The following is a 25340-nucleotide window of genomic DNA, read 5'->3' as shown; positions in this document are numbered from 1 at the left end:
CCGTTTAGAACATCAACGTTTATCCTGAAAAATGTTTGCTCTGGAATAACCAAAGCGCTCTTGACGCAGGAATTATCTTTTATGATTCGGAGGACACCTGCAATTTGCAGATATCTCTCCCTCTCCCTCTCCCTCTCCCTCTCCCTCTCCCTCTCCCTCTCTCTCTCTCTCTCTCTCTCTCTCTCTCTCTCTCTCTCTCTCTCTCTCTCTCTCTCTCTCTCTCTCTCTCTCCCTCCCTCTCTCTCTCTCTCTCTCCCTCTCTCCCTCTCTCTCTCTCTCTCTCTCTCTCTCCTTCTCCCTCTCTCTCTCTTCCCCTCTCTCCCTCTCTCTCTCTGCCTCTCTCTCTCCCTCTCTCTCTCTCTCCCTCTCCTTCTCCCTCTCTCTCTCTCTCTTCCCCTCTCTCTCTCTCTCCCTCTCTCTCTCCCTCTCCCTCTCTCTCTCTCTCCCTCTCTCTCTCCCTCTCCCCCTCTCTCTCTCTCCCTCTCTCTCTCTCCCTCTCTCTCTCTCTCTCTCTCCCTCTCCCTCTCTCTCTCTTCCCCTCTCTCTCTCTTCCCCTCTCTCTCTCTCCCTCTCTCTCCCTCTCTCTCTCTCTCCCTCTCTCTCTCCCTCTCCTTCTCCATCTCTCTCTCTCTCCCTCTCCCTCTCTCTCTCTCTCTCTCCCTCTCTCTCTCCCTCTCTCTCTCCGTGTACCCTGGATGATTAGTGTGCTTTATAACTCATCCGCCGATGTTCTCACTGACTCATAATGTTGTAGACGATCGCAGACCGTGTTCATATTAAACAAGCCAGCCCTTGGCCATATGTTATGTATTTAACATATGAACATGATGGATTTTCACACACTTTCCTACGATATATTCCATTAGCCGCGGTGAATGCTGCCTGATATATTATGGTAATATTGGCACTTGCACCTGCCGTCGAGCTTAAATCCATATTTCCTTATTTTAATATGAAAGGGATTATTTTGGGGATTTTTCTTTTTACTTAATGCCTTTAAAACACAGAGGTCCTTAACCCTATGCGGCAAACTAAGTATAGATAAGGAGACCCCCTTCCTTTTTTCCTCCCCAATGCCTGTCTTTTCTTGACGCTCAGAATGTTTGCTGGGTATAAGGTTATCGCAGGGTTCTATAACCCTAAAAGTCACAAAAAATTAGTATAGAAACAGCATTTTGGATACAGCCATTGGAATGAGGTGCACACATCATGTAAATGTCTAAGGTGCCCTCCATGTTAAAAAAAAAAAAAAGTGCACCCCATCTTCCATTAATTAACCCTTACTGCCCCAAGATGACCCACCTTACCCAGGGCCCCCTTTGTTCTAAGAAAAAATCCTGTAACGTTTAAAACAACGTCCACGCCCACATCCCCACGAGTTACAATTCTCCGACTTGAGAACCAATACATCTGTGGTCAAGGTTCGGAGGTAGGGAGAGCTCACCGGACATAGGGAGCCCCAGGGGCCCTGGAGAAAGCTGGGCCCCGTACTGGCTGTACCCAGCTGATGGCAGCCTCATAACCTGTAGTGTCCTGCAAACATATTACATTTATAGTAAAAAAAAAAAAAAAAAAAAAAAAAAAAAAGGATTCTGTATATCTAAAAAAAAAAAAAACTGAAAAACCCTGAAAAACCAATTTCCAAGCTACAGGATTGTGCGTCGAAGTCATTACTGGCTTTGGAGAGATCTGTAGCCTTGTAATTGCAAACAATGCTTGTACAGGGAGTAGGTATCAAGGTGAAAATCTGATGCTGCTTCATGTTTTTTTGACTTTTTAATAAAAAGAATAAGGCGTTATGACATGGAAAGGGATTTTAGGAGGAGATTAGTATTTATTGAGCTGCAACTCCCATGACGCCCAGCCAGCAACTGAGAGCAGAATAAACGTGTCTATGACTTGGGTGTATGCAGAACATTTGGAATGTTATAGAGTATGATGTCGGCATGCAGGACAGTTTCTGATGACAGATGTAGCTTCGACTCACGGGCCAGGCTTGGCTCATTTGCTCAATTAAATAAAACACCAACACACAAGATGGGTTTGAAAAGGCCACAGCCGTTTTATTTAACAGTCATTGTCCCGTAAAACCTGAAATAATAAACATAGATGCGTTAACAGAGACAATGACGTCACCAAAACCAACCTAGCTTGCCAAGTTATCCAGGTACCATACCACACACCAATTTTGGGAGGGGACATACCAGGATGCCCCAACCCGGACCTGAGGTTCCGAGCACCACTCCTTGCAAGGAACCTCCCACCGGTTATGACCACCAATGATCATACCACCACATTAACCCCTTGGATACCTGGCAAGCTACCGCCCACGACTGTGACTAATGCAGCAACACCATTCCACACACCAATTTGGGAGGGGACATACCAGGATGCCCCAACCCGGACCCGAGGTTCCGAGCACCACTCCTTGCAAGGAACCTCCCACCGGTTATGACCACCAAGGATCATACCACCACATTAACCCCTTGGATACCTGGCAAGCTACCGCCCACAACTGTGACTAATGCAGCAACACTACTCCACAAACTCAACCACATAAGGGGAGGGAGGGTGGGACAAACACCACCAGGTAAGGTTAAACAAAATGGATCCTTACCCCTGTGATCACCAAACTTAAATATCCTCCTACCAAAACTCCTCCCCTAAAATCCACAATTCCTGCCTTAGCCTAGCCCTGCTCAGCACTCTGTCAGGGCCCACTCTAGTCCATTCTGGCCCCCGTGGGCTTCATTCCTGCATAGATGCCGGGATCAGACATTGTGACATCATAGCTTCACCCACGTGTCAAAGCCTTCTCCTGTAAACAAACAAATAAAAAAATATAATGTATTATGTTAATATGAAGAACGCTTATTCATTGTTTTCATTATCATTCATTGTTTTCCATGGCCCTAAGTCAAACCCGGATGAGGGCCACATGGGCCATACCCATAATTGCAGGTGCACCAAAGCAAAATATTTAAGCATTTTCGCTTCATGCCTTAAATATTTCTTGCAAATACCTTACTTTGGTAAAAGACGGCATCCCCACACAAAATACAAAATTCTTAAAAATGGGAGAAACCAAATAAACTTCATAGCATCTAAACGACTGAAGCCTCAGAACCGTATGAACGAGAAAGGTCAACTGTATTTAGAAAGTCCGGTGAAATGACAAATTCTGTTAAAATCTCCCTGTGGGCTGGATCACTAATTTTAACATCAATGCACGGCAGGGTTTTAACCGGATATTATAAGGAATCGCGCCTAGTATAGTATATCAGTTAACTATGTCATATTATGTTATTAAAATGTCATACGTTTACAAAAAATAGGTAAACACATACTTAATCAAACAGCAAACATAAGTGTTCTGGGATGAGCTTCTGTTGTGGCAATAACCTGCAATTAGAAGTTCTCCTTTGATCTTATTAATAACGGGGTGTAATAATGAGATATGTTTGCTAGATCAGGGAGCCATCGGCTTTAATTGAGTTGCTAACAGTATGATTTAAGCATATTTTAACCCCTTCACGACAAAGCCCATACATGTACCGGCTCACAATGCATTGTCCTTAATGGGTTAAAAGACAAGCTGTGTATTTTTTTTATTTTGATAAAGCCCCGCAGACGACCACAACTCTGGCCATTTAAAGTATTATGAGATTTTTCCTGTACCTTGTTTATTAAAGAATATGAATAACAGCAAAAGTTTTATTGACGTGATCAGAGAATACATAAAAAAAAGTTATCCGCCGTTCAGTTGATTTATATATTATTGAAATTGACGTCAGAATTTTGAAGCCTTGGTCGGCTGTAAATACCACACATTTAGTTCTAAACCATCAGTGAAGAAAAAATTAGTGTTTTTGCTTCATTTTTTTTTTTTTTTTGGCCTTCCTGTCAAAAGAAAATATTAAAGAATATAAATAATTAAATAGAAAATTATTTCCGTTTTAATATATTTTTTATTTTAATGATAACATCAACAAAAATTATATATGAAATTATTAAATACATATTTCAAAAATACTAAAAAATATATACTTTTTTTATTATTATTTTAATTGCGGTGGAATTTATACATGTTAAGTACAAAAGAAAAAAAAAAAATCCAGCAATTACCTTTTGATAAAACAGACCAAAACCTTTAAATCTGTGATTCTGAAATGTCAGCCGGATACCGAGACCTAAGACTAGACGATTTTATTACACATACTCTTTTGATGTTTGTTATATTGTATTTCTAACCTTTTTGGCTTCTGCACAAAATTGTATTGTATGACCCTGTGTTTAGGGCATTAACCCTTTAGGTTTCAGAAGGGCTAGACCAATTGTTGGTGAGCTCTAGCTTGTTTTTTTTCCTATGTTCTACTTTTTTTTTATTATTATTATTCCACGCAGCGACCCAAAACACAACACACGTCAGGTTACTTTTCATAAAAAAAAACACATAATCGTCACCGTATTAAATACGCTATTAATTGTGTGTTGTCTACCAATTTTGGTAGATTATTATTTCTTTTTTTTTTGGACCAAACTGAGAGTTAATGTTCGTTGGTTGCAGTGACTAATAATTATTACCAATATCAATATTAGTATTAGAAGTTTACTCTATGTTTATACCTTGGGAGCTATCATTTTAACTGCATATTACCGTATTTTTCCGTAGAGTTGGGGGGGGTTACCCATCTCCCCCCATTTAGAAACTCTTTATTTTTTCTTCATTTGGATCAACATGGGATGCCTCGGAAAGGATGAAGTTGATAGATTGAGTCTTTTCAGCCACATTAACTATGTAACATACAATGCAATACATTATATGAAGCCACTTGATGACCTGAACTTGTTAACTGATGTTGATGACTGGCTGGGGTCCCTGAGACTATAGGCATAGCCACCGGCGTAGCTTCCCCTGCACGCTGGACGCGGCTTGGCACTCCCTCTTGGCGCCGCCTGAATTAGCCGTACCTTAGCTAAGTTTCACATCGATGTCAGACCGACAATGGTGATCCTAATCTGAAAACGAAGAAAAAATGGGGGCGGAGAGAAACAATCAGTGGCAAGAATCATTGGACCAAAGAGGTTGGGGGCAACTGCAGGGCTGCAACTTCTACCTAAGCTGACTGCCTTTTTTTTTTTTAGTTGTTGAAGACTGCATATTAAAGTACTGACAGAGGGTTAGGGTGGCTCACACAGTAGCTTACTAGACACTAGATTGTCCCTCTACTGAGTTCCCATACAGCCAAGCAGTCCTGTTAACCCCTGATGTTACACGCGGTACACAGCCGAGCCTTCACTTCACCCTCAAATTAATTAAGAGGCAGAGGCTGCCCTTTTGTTAATTACTCGCCTGTTCTCCCTAACCTGAACCCTGCGCTATATGTTAATGTACCCTCATTTATACATTAATTAAAGGCTGCTTAGTAAGCTGTTCTCTGAGGATTCCTGCCCTATAACAAATAACCAGCTATATATATTTAATGACCGCTCCATGCGCCGCCGCGCAGCCCTTACATTAATGCCTAATACCCGCGCTTTGTAAAAATAAAACGCACGGGCTACAGGCAGGCTAATAAATGTAATGAAGCCGCACGCTGTGCTGATGACGGCTCCTATGTAACGCTTACTATTGGGGTCCACGGTTATGTGGCTTCTCTAGGGCATCCGTGAGAAACCTAGTGTGACCGTCTACGCGACGGCTCTCAGCTACAGTCACATCGATGTGTCCACAGAACACGCAAAGCAAAAAGAGAGACGTGTTAGTATGTGCGTGTGTAAGAAAATGGATAGATCTTCTAAACAGCGCAAGGTTCCTACGCGCTCCTCAGCATGCATCAAACAGTGAGCGGGAAACATCGCTGATCGACTGGAGTCCATCCTATGCAAGTCCTAACCTAACTATATGTCTTGTATACCTCCCAAGTGCTGTGCTTATGGAGGGCCGCTTGTGCCTTTAAGTCCCTGTGCCTCTTTTTCCTCCCCTGTGTCACTCATCCCTCCCCTGATATCACTCACAATGAGTATAGAAACAGCAGAAAATGGGTTTATTGTACTTCTTAATTAATATCTTCTTCCATTATATAAACAACAATTGGTCACGTAAAAAGCTGTAGCATTGAAGGAGCGCCTAAGGCGAGGGCAGCCTTCCCTTACCTTGATTAAGACCGAGTCTTTCTATTTTTTTATGTGTGTATATATATATATATATATATATATACTCATTTTCCTAGGTATTAGAAGTACCACTAGCACTCAAAGGGTTAATACATAATAAACAAATTGTATGAGATACTTAAAATGTCTCGCTTTACCGAATCTGCTCATTGAACCTTTTTGTGACATTTTACCTTGCGCTTCTCAGTAGCGGTTGTGTTAGTAACCTTCCTTTGAAATCTGATAAACATCAGATTTTATCTCTTTCCAGATAAAAAACAAAAAACGCATATTACCGTATTAGCCCGAGAGGAAACAGCGTCTGAACTGGATATCTTTTCTTCAGCGAGCATACGTAAAGTTACACAACCAGTCAGGACCTCGGTGGTCTCTTCTTCAGATGTAATGCAATGTGATGCCAGTAAACATAAAGCATTTGCATTATTATTCAGAATTCTAGAATTGGCCGGACTGGGAACTTTCTAAACGAGCTGAGACCCCTCAAATATTAACCTTTTAATGGCCTAACAAAACCTTGCCAATGGCACCAGCCAAAGGCTTCTAGCAATGGTCCCCCACAATCAAGCATGCTCCTCGACAATCCTTTCCAACCTCATGGCCCGCGTTACCGCGCACGTTCTGATGGGACATAACTTACTGGTGCCCAGTAACTAAGACACAGAGGTCCGCGAGGGCGGGTGGGAGATATCTACGGAAGGCTCCCACCCCACGAGGAGACACTCTCGTTGCTTGAAGCCCCAGAATTATGGCTTGAAGCCCCAGAATTGCCCTGGAAATCCAGACAGTTCCAAAATCTGTCAATGTTCTTTGGAACGGTGAGGGCAAAAATAATGTCAAAAAATGTAGTTTTCTTCTTCCCTTTGCCTCGGAATTTTTGAGCGTAAGCAAACATTTACGCAAGCAAAAAGCAACGGTTGTTCTTGATGATCGAGTCTGTTTTGACATCCTGCCAAGCACTTCAAATTCTCATTAAATTTGTCCCTCAACTCTATTATTTTCATGTGCTTTCTTCCTGAGCAACATTCCTCACAACACACTCCATCCTATATATGTATTTATTTACTGCTCGATTAAAAAAAATATATATCAAGGAAACTCGGCCCTCGCATCTAATTAAAAAAATTTTCAGGTTAAGAAAGAAGGTTAAGGTTCAGGTAATTTCATGAAACACCAGTAAGAATGTGAACCTTAAAGGGAATTATTTTATTATATATATGATACATATTAATCATTTCCCAAAAATCTGGGTCAAAATCTTGTAAAAATCGAACACGAAATAAAGAGATAATAATAACACAAGTGATGTATGGTTTTTCCATGGTGAGGTTTTATCTCAGGTGTGACCGTTGACCTTTGAAGGACACAATGAACTTCAAGTGTCATTCATGACCACCATGGTTTTATTGTTGACCACTGTGGTGTCCTACAATAATGATAGGGACCGCCGTAGAACACTTTGAATACTGATGTGGGTCTCAGAACATTTCCGAGAGCTTAGGGATTGAATGGATTGGTGTTTGTGGCATGTTTTGACCCTTTGTCTTGACCCTTTGTACACGTAATAAGCTTTATTAGCCTGAGTAGAATGCTATGAACCTGAGCAGAATGTTCAGAGCTTCATTAGAATACTATGGTCCACATTAGAACCAAAAAAAGAGCGTCATTGTAGAACTTCATGAACTTCTAAAGACCACTACTAGAGTTTTGGTAGAACACTGTCCCTCATTGATCCATGTCGAATATGATAACAATGGCTAGGGTTGGAAATGGAAGCCTGTTAAGTTCTGGTGATATCAAAAATTGACATTTGTCACATTAGTGTAGACCGCTTCTAAAGTTTGGTGACCCGGCCCATCTTACTTCTCAATCTGCAAAAATAACTGAACCCCCCCCCTCAAAAAAAACAATCCGGTTTAAAGGTTTTTCCTGTACGAGTCTCATAAAACCCTCTGAAAGGGACAGGAGAGGAATGCTCACAAAATGTGGACTGTCTGTACACTTGGTCATCCAACAAAGAGTTGGAAAGCCCAATGTATTATTATTATGATTTGGCCAACAACACAGCCTTTTAAAAATGGTGGAGGGTGATTGTCCAGAGCCTTTCTTTTTTCCCATTGGATAGAACTCTATATGTAATCTCTATATGATCCAGAGATTAAACATATAGATGTTACCACCGCTGTCATCCAAATCTTTAATCCTTTATTTTAAACAGAAAGCTTAAATAAACATGTCTAAGCGTATAGAAAAATCAGGCACAATTATACCCTCTGTCATCACTTGGATAGAGTCCGAGGTTTTTTGGGGTAACAGCTCGTTCATTCATGTAGAGACATAAGAATGATTACCACAAGTTCTCTCTCTTGCCTTCAACTTAGACAAAGCATTAATTGCGCTCTCTATCACATTGAGCAAATAACCCTTAGAAGATCTGTCAATTCATTCTGTACTTTAAAGGTTTAATTGCAGGAAAACAACACAAACTTTGAGAAACTCTTCCGGTTTCTATGGCAACAGCCTTATCAGTGCCCGCCTTTGTGTTACGCAGACATTAAAAAGAATGAAATAATTATTTATTGGAAGGGTTTGGGCCAGGACTGGCCATGTGGCAAACCTTGCAAATGGACGGCAGGCCGGCGACTGACAGCTCCACACACTCGCCCTATCTGCCACCCCAGCAACAGAGCTGGTACTGAAGAGTGCAGCCAGTAGCTAAATATGCTCAGCCCCCCGTTGGCCGCACTTATGTCATCAGGCGGCCATTGGCCTTAAAGTGCCAGTGCAGCCTCACCTAGGGCAACCCCGAGCCTGAATACACCACCGAGAACGCCCCCTTGGGGTTGCGATTGAACTTCCCCGAGAGCTTATTGCGTCTCTGGTCCACTAGGTCCTACACTATGAAGGAATGAGAGAGTAGGAGAGTATAGATCAGCTCGGCTAGCGATAGAGGAACTCGGTGGGGGATTTTCATTTTAAAATTACTTGTTTAAATTCTACATTCTATCGGCTTCCTCCTTTGCTCCGCGTTGGCCTCGGATTACACCACCCCACTCATGCCTTTAACTAATCTTACATCCAGCTGATTATTTCTTAATAAATCCTGGCTCGGTTGCTATGCTCACCTTGGCTACAGATCAGAAAACATGAGAAACCTGGTGAACTATAACCATTTGTTTCAATTTATGGATAAGTAGCAGAAAAGTCTTGTCATCATCTTTCGGGATAGAAGAATTTCTGAATTATTTGTACTAGAATTCCTATAACTAGTTTAAAAAACCTTCTATTTGAGGTTCATGTAAGAATGACTAAAATAATAATAATAATAAATAATGTAATAATAATTAATATTATAATTTATTTATCTAGCAACAAAAATTTCCGCAGCGCTTCTTACAGCTCATAGATTCAAAGGATCTGACAAAACTAATGAACCAAGACATTAGAGAAACAGGGCTCGGCTCGCGAGCTTACAATCTAGAGGGGGCGAGGTATAGAAAGACACAAGAGAAAGATAAAAAAAAATCTTATTTTTCCAAAAAATGATCTTATTTTTCCAAAAATTCCGCTTAAATTATTATTTTTTTGTTTATTATTATGCCTGTAATTTGAGCCAAAAATACAATGTCTGATGTATAGATTTATATAGATTATCATTGCATAGCATGCAGGATCTGGGCGGGAAGTGGGCGGAGTCAATGTCTGCCCTTTAAACGCTCCGACTTTGAGACCCCGGTAATCAGCGCCCGGGCTTATTAAAAAAAGCTTAGTTCTCCCGCAGTTGTTTGCAAAGTTCCGGGCTATAAATGTTTGATCTGCGTCATAAATGATTGGGTTAAAGTTAATGGCTTCACACGGGGACATTGTAGCACCTCCGCTAATCGTTAAAATGGCCGAGAGGAAAGATTTGCATGCAATTTACATAATCAGCTTATATTATGTTTTCGTGTAATTCGAATGGGGAGAGACATCAAGATATTGTAATTTAACTTTTTTTTTTGTTACTTTTTTTGATGAAGCCGTTCTAATGCAAAAAAAAATAAAATAAAATAAAATCTATATTAATCAAATTTTGGATGGCAGATGTAAATGCTGGCAACGTGACAGCGTACAAAGACTTCAACACCTGAAAACAAGTTTAGAATGTGTTTTATTGATATTTTCAGATTGTTCTGAGTACATTTAACAGAGGTAATAGCGCACTTATTTCTTAAATTGAGAAGTATTTTCTAGTCATTGTTAGTCCAAGGACTAAGTAAAAGAAAGTACAAAAAAAGAAAAGAAAAGTAAAAAAAAAAAAAAAGTGGATCTGTCACTTTTCCAAATCCTACCATTTAAAAAAAAATAAAATAAAAATAATATTCTTTTTTGTGTTACATACGGTATTGTAATCAGTAATGTAAAAAAAAACCTGAATTTTGTTTCACGTTTTTCCGATAAACTTTGATTATCTGCAGAGCCGGAGGCGGCCATTGTAGGCAGTCATGTGATATTGACAAAAATGTCAGCGTGAAGTTGCAAACAAAATCCAATAGCAAATGGGCAACAAGTACAAAATACAAAACTTTATTTAAAGATCATCATAGTATAGAATAAACAGCACATAAAATGATGCCTCCTGCCTTATGATGTAGGTATCATGTGCAATACTGATTCCGGGGAGCTTCCCAGTCTACCTGGAGCTCTTCCTACTCTGGGGGAGTGGCTTCATAAAAGAGGATGGGCTAGCTCCATACAGGGGCGGGGTTAGTCTTAGACAACATTTAGTTGGGAAGGAACTAAGTAGAGATCCGTGGAAAGTAGGCAGGGAGTGGGCGGAACATAGGCAGGGTGGTAGCCCAGGTATGGTCATATTATTGCAAGTGCTTTTAATATATATATATGGGATGCGTGAGCTCACTCTGTATGCTGTTCATGTGTTATGTTGAACAATAAAGTTTCCGGGAGTGGAACACATACATTGCGGGAGCGGGCGGGATTGGACACACAATCAGTGGGAGCGGGATTTAAAATCCAGTCCAGGGCTCTAGTTTATGGGAATGCTTAGACCTCCTTTAGTCAATGGGTCCCCATTGGCTATCCACAGGGAGGGGCAAGAGGGGGCACTTGCCCCCCCCCGGAAATGTTCTGACTTTTGCCTATTGATCAAAAAAAGACAGGGCCATTTTGAATAATTAAGTTGTCTATCCTACTGAGCAAGGATGCTTCTGGACAACCAGCAGAACGGCGGGGAAATTTCAATTTAAAGCTCTCCTGCCTCTAATTTCATGAAAAAAACAGAATGTGGCGATTCGGCTGAATATCAGAGAGGATCTGAGAGGCTGTGTGGCGTAAGGTGAGGCTACTCTAGCTCTAGAACTATAGATAATCACCAATGTTGGCCGTGCCAACGCTCCATATTATTGTGAGGATCCCACACTCCATTGGAATAAGTGACGGGATATTAGCCCCCCCACTCATAGTCAAGATTATCCTACCTATGCCCCTACACCGTTATTTTTTTGCCCCTACTGTAAAAACATTTCTGAACGCCTATATGAGTCCCTCTTGGTGATTAAGACCGAGGAACTCCGCCCCAAAACGCAGTGTGATAAGAACATAGTGTATCTGTCTAGTAGATTGGGCTAAAATAACAGAACTAGAACATATACCAAAAAAAAAACAAAAAAACACAACTGTTAACAAACACTGGAATGTGTGAAGAATCTGTGTTGAAGCAGAAAATAATACTTTATTTTTAAAACTCTTATTTTATACTTCACAGCAAAAAGTTTTTTCTTATTTTTTTATTTTTATTTTTTTTAATCTATTGCTGGCTAATTAGCTTTCAGTGCTATTTCTGTAAAAAAAAATAAAATAAAATGTAAAAAAAATACTAGCATCGCTTTACCAATGTACCGTAACTGCTGATTTCTCAATGCGCATCTAATTAAATCTCCCACCAGTCTATTGGCAGTACATGAATTTAAATATTTCATCATAATATCTGTTGTAAAGTGATGCAAGCGGGCAGTATTTTTTTCAGCGCTCTGATTTGTTTTAAAATACAGGCGATGCAAGCGCAGTTAAGTGGGTATTATAGACCATCATCTCCGGATCTATTCACCCCCCCGCCTCGTGCTTGCATTTCCTATCCGGCGTCACCCCATTTGCCGTGAAATTATTCTGCGCGGCTGTTTAGTCCGAGAACCGGATGCGCGGGCGTTAATGGGATAATAGGCATCGGAATTAAAATTGCAATCTTTGGGATCTATTTTATTTTCAATGAAACTGATTTAAAAAAAAAAAAAGCCCGAAATTAACGGAAAAACACGTTTCTTCTTTTCGCGTGTAGCTGTTAATTGCAACGATGCACATAATTAAAGATGAGCTCATGGGGCCGACCAAAAAAAAAAACAGGTATTCAAAGTTCAAGTTAAAATGAATTGTTTTAAGAGAGAATGTAAGTATATATCGCCTTTATCGGGGAGAAAAAACAGCACATTGGTATTCAGATGATTTTCGAGACAACGTTGCGTTATCAACACTAATTACGCTTGAAAATGAAGTCATGGATTGAGGTTGAGGATTCAGATTGGATCTTTAGACCCTTCCTAAATACACAAGAGGACCTCATCAGTAATCACAAATTACAATTACACACAGACTCGACAAACCCACTTAGAGTTATCATCGGCTCAATGCATGTTTTCATCTCCCTTAACGGGACAATACGATCTGTTTAGCCCCCCCCCCGTGCGCACGCGTAAAATCTTCCCATTGATTCCAATGGGAGCAGCTTCTTGACACCGATTGGCTGCTTCAATCAGCCAATCAGCGGTAAGAAATGTCCGATCATGGCCGAAGAACGAAGACTTTGCAGCATGGCTGACAATTCTATATCAGGTAAGTGTTTTATTTTTTTTATGGTCTTTGAATGCGTATTAAAGTAGTCACAGAGGGTTCGGGTCCTTTAACCCCTTCAAGACCCGGCCGTACCTGGTACGTCATCGATGATACGCGGTCCAGCGTCGCTTTGAACGCTGGGATCGCCAGGGGCGGCTGCTACTGACCGCTGGGTGTCCCCAGCGATCCGTAGCAGCCGCTCCCCCTCAATTCCGTGCACGTGATCGCTTTGCAGCGAATCACAAGCACGGAATTTAAATATTTAAAAAAAAAACTGCGGTCTTCAAGTGAAGACCCAGTTTTCCAAGGCCGGTCCGGAAAGGGTTAAATGCATTCTACGGGTCATGAGACTGACCCTTTCAAATATTGTGATTCATACGCATACCATGGATAAATAAAATTCCCACGCGCCGGAAAATCTATTTTACGATAAAAAAAAACCTCCACTTCCGCTCGGTAACCGGATCCCGCTCCGCGTTCGGGGAAGGAAAGTTGCTCATCGATGCAGTTTGCCGACCCGATAAGCATGTGGGTTTTCTTCTCGGCAAATTACAACGTATGAGGCGACGTTTCTGCGCGGCGGTGATAACCACTCTGTGTGCCGCCTGCAAGATTTTAATCTGATTTCTTCGGGCCTTCGTGATGCGTCCATACAATACCTTTTGAAATATTTTCGCAGAACTATAGATTAGAATTTATATTTCATAAGTGAAAACGCGAATGGCCGAGTTAGATTTTCATAAAATATGTCACTAAAATGAAAATAAAAAAGACTAAGTCAATAGATAACTGATAAAAATAGGTTTAATAACTAAAAAGTACATATTTGTATTACATTTCTATTCTGCTTTAAGAAAATAAAAATATATATGCACTGGCAGAATATTATTAATAATAATAAAATAATAATAAAAATAATAATAATATTAATAATATAATTCAAATATTGTACTGAAGGAAGAATTTAAGAATTATAAGGTAAGTTACAAAATATGTTTTTTTTTGTGCATCCTCACTAAATATCACATGGCTGGCAAAGTATAACAGAGGGTTAGGGAGATTATAGGGTACTGGGATGGGCACAGGGCCGGACTGGCAGTGACCAGGTGGACCTGGCAGTTGAAGACCAGCGGGTGTCTGACGACGTGAGGCGGACGCTACGTTTTTCTGGTCACGTCGTATGAAACCAGCCATATCTGGTGGCTGCACACTACAGCGCCCGAGAATGTTGCGCTGTTGGCCACCATCCCACTTGGCAATTGTCCAACGTGCCAAATGGGTAGTCCATGGAAGATTTCGGAAGTAGCCCCGTAATTCAGTCCAGATTGAAAACAAATACTTTGCTTGAATGGAATTGTGTGCGTGCGAACGTGAGTTCCTAACACAGTCAAGAACCTTCATGTCGACTGATGCTGATCTCAAAGCTATTTGACTATAGTCACCTAGTGTCGTCAGTTGTATCCCATGTTGCATCCACTTAAAAGGAATACCAATTATGTATACTCTTAACTGACCAAAATAATTGACAGTGATCCCCTAATCCATCAAATATGGCGTATCCATAGTGATGGGCTTCCATGTAATCTGTTGGAGATCCAATTAGATTTGCTTTAATCCTTTAGAAATCCCCCAATCCCATAACTGTATGCGGATAAGGCAAGCTCAATATTTTTGTGGTGGCAGAAAGGCGATCTGGGTTAGGTTTAAGCAATGGAGCGGTGGTATTTAGAACCCTGCCATATCCTCATACCCAGCAAGCATTCTGAGCTCTTAGAAAATGGGAGGAAAGAAGGCCATCACGGGAGGAAAGAAGGCCGTCACGGGAGGAAAGAAGGCCGTCACGGGACGAAAGAAGGCCATCACCGGAGGAAAGAAGGACAAAAGATTTTGTCATCCTCTGGGGCAAAACCTGATAATCCCTCAGGTATGTTGGGGGGTCAACATCCAACCCATTTGGTTCTCTGGGGCTTTTTTCTTCATAGTGTAAATCTCACCCGCACTGTCCAGCATTACGTGGGCTAACCAAACGTATACGCTGACATTAAATACAGGTATTTGCGTTTGAGGCTACGTTCAAAAGCTGCAGTTCCTTCGAAAATCTATTTAGATCCAAGTTCGTGTTATGAAGCCGCATCAATCCCCGAAGCTTTCTGCTTTCTCATGTTCAAAAGTTGGTAAAGATGAAGGAGTTATTGACGTTCTTCAAATCTTTACCAGTCCCCGGTGTAAATGTTATCCATTTCAGGACTCCGGATATCTTATCCATCTCAAGAACATGCGAGAGGAGGAAGGAATGTTGTATTCTCTGCTTTGGCGGTTACTTTATGCTGCTCGTTTAAGGTTCAAATCTCTCCACTTCGTCGAAAATTTAATCTTCGCCTTTCAAAAACCTGTAGCCCGGTGTCCTTCTCGTACAAAAGCCCCCCCCCCCCGGCCACTCTCTGCCAAACCAGGGTATTTAATCCCAATCTCTTCAGCAGCTATTTTATTAAATATAAAAAAATATATATATCTTTGCTACAGCTTGTGAGTGAAGGGGCTGTGATGCCATAGGTGCCCCCCCCTATAATCTCGGCCTACCGCCATTTAAAAAAAAAAAAGTGCAAAAAATAATTAATTAAAAGCACAAGAACGCATTAATTCCTCATTATTATTTATATTTTAAAGATAAAAAAGGGATAATGAACTTTGATGACCTCACCCCTTGTAGTCAGAATGCTGACGAGAGTGATGGGAGTTGCAGTCCTAAAAGCATGTGCACCAGAAGTGGAAAAAAGTTGACACACCTGCGGACGAACAAATTCTCTACTTGGCGTTTGGGTCTTCAGCACAGTTATGAAATTTAACCCCTTCCTGTACGTGCCTACTCTGTGTTACATTATATTATATTGGATATATTCACTAGGGGGGGTTGGGAGGCTATAAAGAAAATGAATTAGTTTAAGTTACATTTACTATTTGTTTTTTACTTTATGGGGAAATAATTGAGGGGGGGGTTCTTTTGGGGCCAGATTAGAGATGACACTGGCTCTTTAACCCCTTAAGGACAATGGGCGGTCCCTAAACCCATTGAAAACAATGCATTTTGAGCCCGTACATGTATGGGCTTTGTCATTAAGGGGTTAAGGCCAGCGGCAACCTAATGCACAGATATACAAGCAACGCATCTATGCACCTGGACCCTAATCGCTTCACCTGCCTTTCAGAGAACCAAATCCCTATAATAAACAACAGAAGTGTTTTTTTCTCTCAATGACAGTCTTTAGTTAAAGTAAATTGTTGGTGTTGCGTCTAAGTGGCACGGTAACCGAGAGAGCTTTTTTTTTTTTTTTTAACCTTGAAAGCATTAAAAGGTGAATTGTGAAAGAACGAGAAGCTTCGGAATATGCCTGTGACTCATTCTCTGACCGCTTAGGCTTTGAAACATTTTAAAATTCTATTATCGCCGTGACCTCCGGGAAATAATTGATTGAAAGGGTCAGTCAAATATGTGTTTTTTTTTAGGGAAAAATGAATGGCTTGAACGCCCAGAACGCGTCATCTTCTCCATGACATTTGTTCCTGACTTAGATCGGGGGAGTGGGGGTACAGATCCAATGATGGGTAAAATCCATTAATACGCATTGTGTTGGCATTTTCACATATTCCGTATACATGACTCCGCCATATTGTAACTGAGGTTGGAGATCACGTTGGGATCCCTATGGCAATGCCAGTCTCCGGCTACGCTAGTTTACTGCCCAGCCTGCGCGTACATCATATAACTAGGGCTATGTATATATCTCGTATGATCTCTACGGAGTACCTCGTTCCACTGAGTGTACATAATGTGCATTGTCAAGCAAATGGAACGCTTCTACAGCCTGACCTTTTTCAGATCCATTAAACCGAATGCACCGTAATTAACAGACATTCATAAAAGGCCATCCAAGGTACTTTGGTCTACCACCTTTATCAGCATCAATATGTATAGAAGATCGACTAGGAAATTGTTGGGCGTACCTTCTTTACGATGACATTTTATGGGTAACCTATGACCCTAACCATGTCCAACATCTACGACTACTGACGCCTGCCGACACCGGGGATGGATTACACATAAAGCAGATCAGCGCCTCAGAAGAAAAAGTAAATTGGCTAAGCGTCTGTACAAGTACAACGGGATTGGTGATGAATTTGGTAAAATGGTTAAGGCTCATGGGTTGTTAAGTGGTGCCACCATAAGGCCAGATGACGAAATGTAGCTTAGTGTTAGTTTTGCCAAAAAAGTCTATTATGTATGGGTTTTGTTTGGTTCTTTTGGAGGGTCCTTGATTAGGGGGTCAATAGAATGGTCACAGGGCTCCTGGGAAGTAAACCTGGCCTACTCGATGGACCCAACCATCAAAGACGTGGAGCCATTGCTAACTTCACACCCTTCTCCTTGTAAAGAGCAAGGCTAAGCCAAGCGTTGACCCTTGAGTCTAGAACAAGCCTACGTTGGCTTGCCAAGAAGAAGAAGCGGCAACAGTGTTAAGAATAAAGCTGGCGGCGTAGAATGTAACAAGTCCTCGGATCCACAACGTTCCGTGTTTCTTACGCAAATCCTGATTTGTATAAATAAGCGATTGCCCGCTGTTTTCCGAGCCTGAAGTTTATCTAACCCCCCCCTGAGACCTTCAAGGGGGCTACGCATAATTTCTCGACTTAGCTTAGGTAAAGAACGCAATATCAAGCAGCTGTTGGGTAATTTACATGCCATCGTTTACCCTGCAGGCAAAACTGGGGCAATTGTATAGTAAATGAATTGGTCCTTCAAAAGTAAAATCGCTCATTGATTTCTCGAAACTTTTCTTCTTTGATAAATATGAAAGCAATCATTTTGTTCCAACATCGTCCTAATTTTACCTTGATAAACATGCCCCGCTGTTTTCAGTTTATGAATTTATTCATATGTACGTTTTTTTTTCTTCTTCTTCTTCTTCGTTATTATCTGTGCCGTAGCTTCCTTCTTTAAAAAGCTCAGATTTCGAAATCGCGTTCTTTTTTCTCGGCCGCGTGTCTTGGAACGATTCAGTGTGCCGGGAGCCAAAAGGTTGGGATTTAAATATGAATAGGAAATAGCAGGGGGTAACGTGTTAGCTGAGATCTGGGTTTGTTCAAAATGCTCAAAAAAAAAAAAGAATAAAAAGAATAAAAAAGAAAAGTTCTATTTCGCGTTATGTCTCTGCTCGGTTCTTCAATGAATACATTGTGTGCAATGCTTCGGTCTTAGGGTGAACGTTCTATAGAATTTGAGGCCTAGTGTCCGAAATCGCTCTCCAAAGCCAAAGGGCTTCTCCGTCACAGGAGACCAAAAGACCCGCTGGCTTTTTGGGTTCGGATGAGGTGTATCCCTTGATATGACATCATCTTAGCATATCTTGGAAGGTGGCTCATATCTGATGGCGTGATATCTGATGAAATAAATCTTTCAATATATTGCTTGTTTTCTATTATAATTAATGTTGAAGAAAGTTAAAGTTTGACTCGTGACTTTATATATTCTTTATAACCCATTATTATTAGTGTTCAACTAATAAACTTTATATAGGAAACATAAACTTTAACGTGAATGATAGCTCAGAGGAAGAGGACCCTTTTAATTGTTCTCGGGGGCCCCCTTTTCCATGTACAGCTGAACCCATCCCCCGACATGTCATATATATGATGTACCATCAGTCAGCTCCAGCACTGGCTCTGAGAAAGCTCTGGACGAGCGGTCTAATGAGACCTCCTGCAAACATGTGAGATCATGGAGGAGGTGGGAAACTGCAGCTGTGGAGCTGCAGCTTCTCCACAAGGAGCGCTTTAACATCTGTACCTTCATATGCATTCGTTCTTGAGGGGGCATGCAGGGGTCTCCCTTTATGAGCTAGTAGTTTTAGTGTAGAGCAGAACACATCTACGATGTTTTGTTCTTCTGCCTCTTTACACAGCACCGTGTACACTTCCCTTGCCCCTCGTCCGCCGCTTTATTGCTTTGCGAAAAAAAACTCCAAGGAATAAACACGGGGGACGTGGCTGCTTTACAAACCACTTCAATGACCGCAATCAAGTCGGATCCACCCCCGGCGGCCAAACTGTCTGACCTAATCTCGGCGTCCGGCCGTGACGGTGATTAGGTGCAGCGGGAGCAGAGGGCTCGGCGGGTGGGTGAGCCGGGTGGGTGGTGGGTGATCGATGTGTTCGCTCAGTGGAGTTGCTAGAGCAGCAGAAAGGGAGGGCAGCCCTGTCAGCTGTATTTTGCAAGCTGTTGGGGTTTTTGCTTGCTTGTCGCGAAATTAGAAATAAGAGAAAACAACAGCTCCTCTGCGCACGCGATCGCTCGAATACCGTCTCGAACAGTGATCCTAATCGTAATTATTATTTTTGTATATATATATTCTTTTGTGTGCTGTATGCATGTGAGAAGCCGGCCTTGTAACCTATAAAAAAAAAACCCTATATAAATCTATACTGCCAAGTGCTTGCCGAAAGGCATGCTTCTTAACTTGCTATTATCTTATATAGAATGTGGACATCAGGCCCCTAGGTGGACATCAATGCCCACTGGGCAGGTGTCCAATGGCGTTGCACTCTTACGCGATGTGTGCGGTCGCTGACCGTAGAGCCCCAGTGCTGCTTTTTATCCCCAGTCCTAGTTTAATGGTCCTCTAAACCAAGATTACGCAATGACGCGCGATGTTGGATGCGCCCAGCATATGGGTGACGTTGGGTACTCGAACTTTTCACCAGCGGATCTGTCTCCTTCTACAGACGCCCAGCAGAAGAAGGATAGGTTTGAGACTGCTGGAAGCCATGCTTTATTTTATTTTATTTATGTTTATTAAAATCAAGAGGAAAGCGTATGAGTTGAGAGGCTCTATGGAGTTTTTGCTAAAGATTGCACATATATTGACCAAGTCCCCGGAGGAATCACTCGTACTTAGCCGGAATACTGGATGAGGTTCCGAGATTAATGGAACCTTCTCCTGGTAGAGCGAGCGGATTGAGGATGCACCCGTGGGATCTGGCCTAAGTCTACTTGTATTTAATTTGATTATTAATGATCTGGCGGGGATGAATTGAGAAGCCGCGTCTCTGCGTTTTCCAGCGACATAAAGCCGTGTCCTTTAATGAATTTAGAGAACTGCGTTCTTGCTCTACGTAGGGATTTGGACAATATAGATTGGGGAAGTAATTGGCCTTTTTCAGGATGGATGTACTCAGGGTTTTCAATTTAAGGAGCTTTTAACTTCCCCGTTAATTTAGAGTTTGTTAAGTAAATCCTACACTTAACAGTAAACACATTTCAATAGATCACTCCATACCTCCCAACTGTCCTGTGTTTTTTTGCAGGAAAGTCTCATTGTCCCACTTTTTCAGGCATGTGTTAGTTGGGAAGATCTTCTGATCTACGCTGACTGACCCGCCATGCTGTGAAGTCCATTGAGGTCTCTAGTAGCTCCATTGAAGCTGGGTACTGGGTACTGGGAGGTAGCAAAGCGGGTGCCTCTAGCCGCCCCCCCCCCGACAAAGGTTGCATCTTTTGTCTCATTGTAAATAAAGTATTAAAGGGGTTAATGTTGTTACAAACTCTTCACAGTCTCTCCCTTCATCAGTGTGAGGCATAGGGTCCTATGCCAAACATGCTGGCTGTGATTGGGCATCACAGCAATCACATGACTTTCACCCCCACCTGTTGGGTCCTGGGGGACTGCTTCTCTACACTGGGACATGTGTGCTTAGGGGTGGGTTTCATGCAACATCACATGTTGTTCCAGGGGTCCTTAAGGGCCATGGAATGTTATTTTGTGTCAGCATAGAACAGGTTAAACGACCCCACTTCCTTAGTAAATATAATCGGTTCTACATTTTGGATCAGGCATGCTGGCCAGATGATCTCAAATGAGAAGCTGTCAATCGGTCACCGACCGACCAGCAGCACTCCCTATTCCCGAGACAGATCCTAAATTCCTAAGCCTAGCCTCTTCAATTAAACATGGAGGGCTCCTAAGGGGCCGCTCTACTTTACTACAGAAACGTAAAACAAAGAGGAGAAACTTGCCAGGGTAATGTATAAGTCTGCGATTCCGATTGATTTAGTGAATACATCCCTTAATGTCAGGTGAACAAAAAAGACACAGAGTAGAACAAGAGAAAAAAGATGAGCTGCGCTAAAAGAACCAAAACGACATGAAATTATACTGAAATCGATCGTGCGTAATGAAAAATATGCACCTGCGATGGGATATAATTATATTTCAAAGCAATTTTTCCCACCCTTGAGAAAATGGCGTGCTGTACTACGGAAAACACATCAATGCATCATGTATACGTTTAATTACTGCCGCCGATGTATCTTAACACACTGAGTTCATTGGTGGCTATATGGAACTATCCATTTTCTATATGGCCATTTTAAATTTTTAATTAAGATTCTACAGGGTTCGTTAAAGATGCATATTCTATTACCAAACCCGAAATAAGAGACAGACACCAGCAGGATTGGATTTAGAAAAGGCCGAGACATTTATTTAACAAATGTCTCGACATAACTTTATTTAACATCTTATAAATTATTGTAAAAACACTTTAATAATAACTTCTGTATAAATACTATACAGTCTTCTGTACACCTGTGTACAAACAGCTGAGGGTTCCCAACCTAAACACAAAACAATGGCTTCACACTACCCCTTCCGCCGGATACCACAATCGCCCAAGCGACCGCGGGTCGGATAGGGGAGCTCCACCTTAACGCTTTGGTTAATCCTGTACAGGGAGGGCATTAACTCTAACCTCTAACCAAAACCATCAACTTGCCACTCCCATTATCCTTCAAACTTCTCCAGGGAACTCCTCCGCCACAGCAAAGAAACGGATCCTGCAAAAAGAAAGAGGGAAAGGGGGAAAGAAAAAACACACAAAGCCAACACAGAAACACAAAGCCAAAAGCCAAAAGACAAAAAAGGGGAAGGGCGGGCGGGAAACTGCTCCTGTGGTGTTCAGTAATTGCCCCTTGCACGTGTGCTTAGAGGGGCTTTATAGCCCTGTCCCCTTCCCCCTACAGTCACGTTCCTTGTGACTGCCCCCTCGTTCCCTGTGCATTCTCACCTCGTGCTTACCCTTGCTGAGTTAACCCTTTCCTGCCCTAATACCATGTGCATCGTCCTGTAGTGCTGGCAGGGTCATGTTCCCCTTACGCCTATGACTCCAGGGTTTCTATATCAATGCCTAAAATATGGCAGGTCCAAGCTAAAGGTGTAGCGAGCCAAAAAGCCTATTTCATACGCCATGAAACAAGCCAAAGCTTGTTATTTAGAAAATTAATAATTGTGACATTTTCATGGCCAAAAATTTAGCCTTAAAACAAAAAGTCCACGTCCTCGTCCCCTATGACCGCTGTATCCGTAGGTCCTCAACGTTCAATCTGACCGGGAAAATAAACCAACTAAATCTATAAGAGCAACTTTGGCGTTTTCGCGCCCCCATGTTAATGGGCAACTTCACGGCGGACGGAAAAGATTCAGACGCTACTGTCAACCTCTGTGATAATTTGCAATGGAGGCTATTAGTTGAGCAACTGACAGGTCATTCCGAGCTTTACCTCGTCTGCATTGACAACTGACAACCCCTAATTTCACAGCGGAGGAGTTTTATCTGGTAGAAAGTGCATCAGCGCTTTGAAGGGTGCTTTTATCCTCTTTAAATGTTACTTAAAAGACAAGGAGTCAACCTAAAAGCAAAGAAATCGGCTGAGGGTCATTGCATCTGATGTAGAAGCTCTTCGCGGGCTTGGAAGACCCATTAAATAGCTTCTTTAAGATATTAGCTTCAGCTTTCCAGAGACGTTGTCTCCGCGTCCAAGTATACGGACGTTTTCACCCGTCCTGTGCCTGGAGACAATACTGTTTTATCTTTTTTTATGTGTGATGTTTCTCGTGGCCGTAAAAGTAGCTGAACTCACGGAATTAGGACCATAAACAACAAGTATTTTTATTAGTATTTTTTTTAAACACGCCACTACCATTGTCTTTAAACTTGTCTGGGAAACGATGATCTGTGGAGTCTCTGAAGCTCTCCTGGGACGATGAGGTCTTCTTGAGTTGACCCAACCAGAATTTTGATTAAAGTAAAAGCAGAATTCCTTCTTTCTTATTTTAAAGGGGAACTTTCACATAGAGATGTTTTTTTGGGAGGGTTTTGGCCGAGAGTACTTATTATTTGTTTTCTTACTTTACATTCGGTTTATTTAGTCTGCTGTGGTGGAAATCAGCATTGTGATGGTTGGGTGCCATACCATCTTCACGCAAATCTCCACTGGGCAGAGTTTTCAATGTTTTCGGTCATAGGTCCCCATGGAGGGTTATGAACAGGGGCGGATCAAAGTCTGGTGGGGCCCTGGGGCAACACTGTTACAAGGGGCCCCCTCCAGTACATTAGTAAGCCGTAGACAGTCACAGCAAAATTCGGCCTGGGAATGGAACGCTCTAGAGAGTCTCACGTCCATTAATCATATTCAGAGGCCACAGATAAAGTTGGGGGTTGGGATTTCAGCCAATGCCAGCCCATAACCCAGCGGCCATCAGACAAGATGGTCTGGGGGCAGAAGCCATACCCAGAGCTTAAGGGTGGAAGGGGTTGCCCTGGAAGCAGCAGACACTCTGGGCAGGAGAGGTATGCTCGGGGTAAGAGAGTGGGACGGGGGAACCGATGTGAAGCGGGGGCAGAGCGGGTAGGCAGTGTTACCACGGCCATGCCTGATTAGGCTACAGGGTACACAGATAATGGGCTACTTACTTGTCGACTGACCTAGGCCAATGCCACCAGCACCTCCGACCATTGTCTTAAGCACAAAGACATGATGTGATGTAGCAGACCTTGGCCTCAGTAGGATGCGCGGTGAAAGAGATCCCATGGAACCCTGCCCCAGAAGCAGAATTTCCTATCAACCCCACTGTTAATCATAGAATAATAACATCACGTAACATCGCTTCTATGAAACAGCGTCCGTCCTTCCTGCGTTGAAAGGGCTGCCTAATTTCTTTTCTCTCCTTCCAGCTATAGCCACGATCCCTTCCAACAATCCATTCAGCTATAAAAAAATCACATTAACCATTAGGATACCTCTGTAGCATCCACTGCCTGCAGGGGCCACCTTCTAATGTGTTCTGCGTGGACTCTATTGTGTAAATCAAATTACTTTTCTATTAAGGGTAACATTCGATAAAAGCGGTGATTGCAATCCCACCGAGAGCGGGTCACCTTAGTCTAAGCGAGTTGGCTACACGGAACCTTGAATATTATATTGCATTGCGTTGGCTTTTAGGCTTGGGATAAGTGTTTTTTATAGATTTATTTACACGGTTACTTCAGAACTTAAAGGGGCAGCTTGCTTCCCCCCCCAGGCATCTCCATCAATGAAGAACGTATATTAAAGACAAGATTGAATTAGAATGCTAACGATGCCACCCTTTGCCAGTTATGTCTGAAGTTATACAGTTCCTTGATCCCAGCAGGGCCGACCTGGCTGTGATGGGGCAGCCCTGGCACTTTAAGGCCAGTGGCCGCCTGATGACATATGGAACATATGGTGCCATGACGTATGGAAATTCAAGCCACTGGTCATGCACTACAACACCCATGGAGCAGATCCGGTGAGTGTGTGACTCTGTTGGCCGGTGTGCCGGATGACCAGACCAGGCATGGGTCCCAGAATTTGGAAGAAGAAAAAGAATATGATTTTTTTTTGGTGTACAAACCTGTTTCTTGCTGTTTCTATACACAATATTGTGGTTTTTTAGGCTGTGGAACCCTGTGATACCCTCATTACCCGCAAACATTCTGAGATAAGAGAAAAGATTGGCTCATGGGACTTTCGATCCAAAGAGGGACTGTCCCCCCTAAAACAGGGGCGCATAGGAGGTATTGCTTTTCATACGTACTTATAACAAACTCACAGCGACTGTCTCAAACACTCTCATTCTGCTGCAGTGTTGTCTGTAAAGTGTTATATAAACAAGCATATAGTCAGTGACACTTTATACTGCGTTTTTTTCTGTTTATGCCACCACAATTTAATTAGTCTACAGAAACCTTAAATAACTAGTCTTTTCTAATGTTTCTGTTCTCTGTTTGGGAATAAAATAACTTATTTTACAACTTTACAGACGAAAAACAACATAAATCACGCGCTAACTGATAATTAAATGGAATGGTTTGTCGGCTAGGATTCCTTACTGGTCGATTGGACTACGGGCATGAAACGCGTCTGGGGC

The 25340-nt window shown here is 42.1% G+C and overlaps 1 protein-coding gene across 1 annotated transcript in view; it reads left to right on the top strand.

Moving 5' to 3' along the window:
* GFRA4 (GDNF family receptor alpha 4) overlaps positions 1-25340 on the top strand; it is a 167499-nt gene that overhangs the window by 17436 nt on the left and 124723 nt on the right. The gene's annotated exons all lie outside the window — the stretch shown is intronic.

The sequence above is a fragment of the Spea bombifrons genome, chromosome 1 (assembly GCF_027358695.1).
Source record: "Spea bombifrons isolate aSpeBom1 chromosome 1, aSpeBom1.2.pri, whole genome shotgun sequence".
NCBI classification, from domain to species: domain Eukaryota; kingdom Metazoa; phylum Chordata; class Amphibia; order Anura; family Pelobatidae; genus Spea; species Spea bombifrons.
The sequence above is the reverse complement of the archived record's forward strand: the minus strand, read 5'-3'. Positions and strand labels throughout refer to the sequence as shown.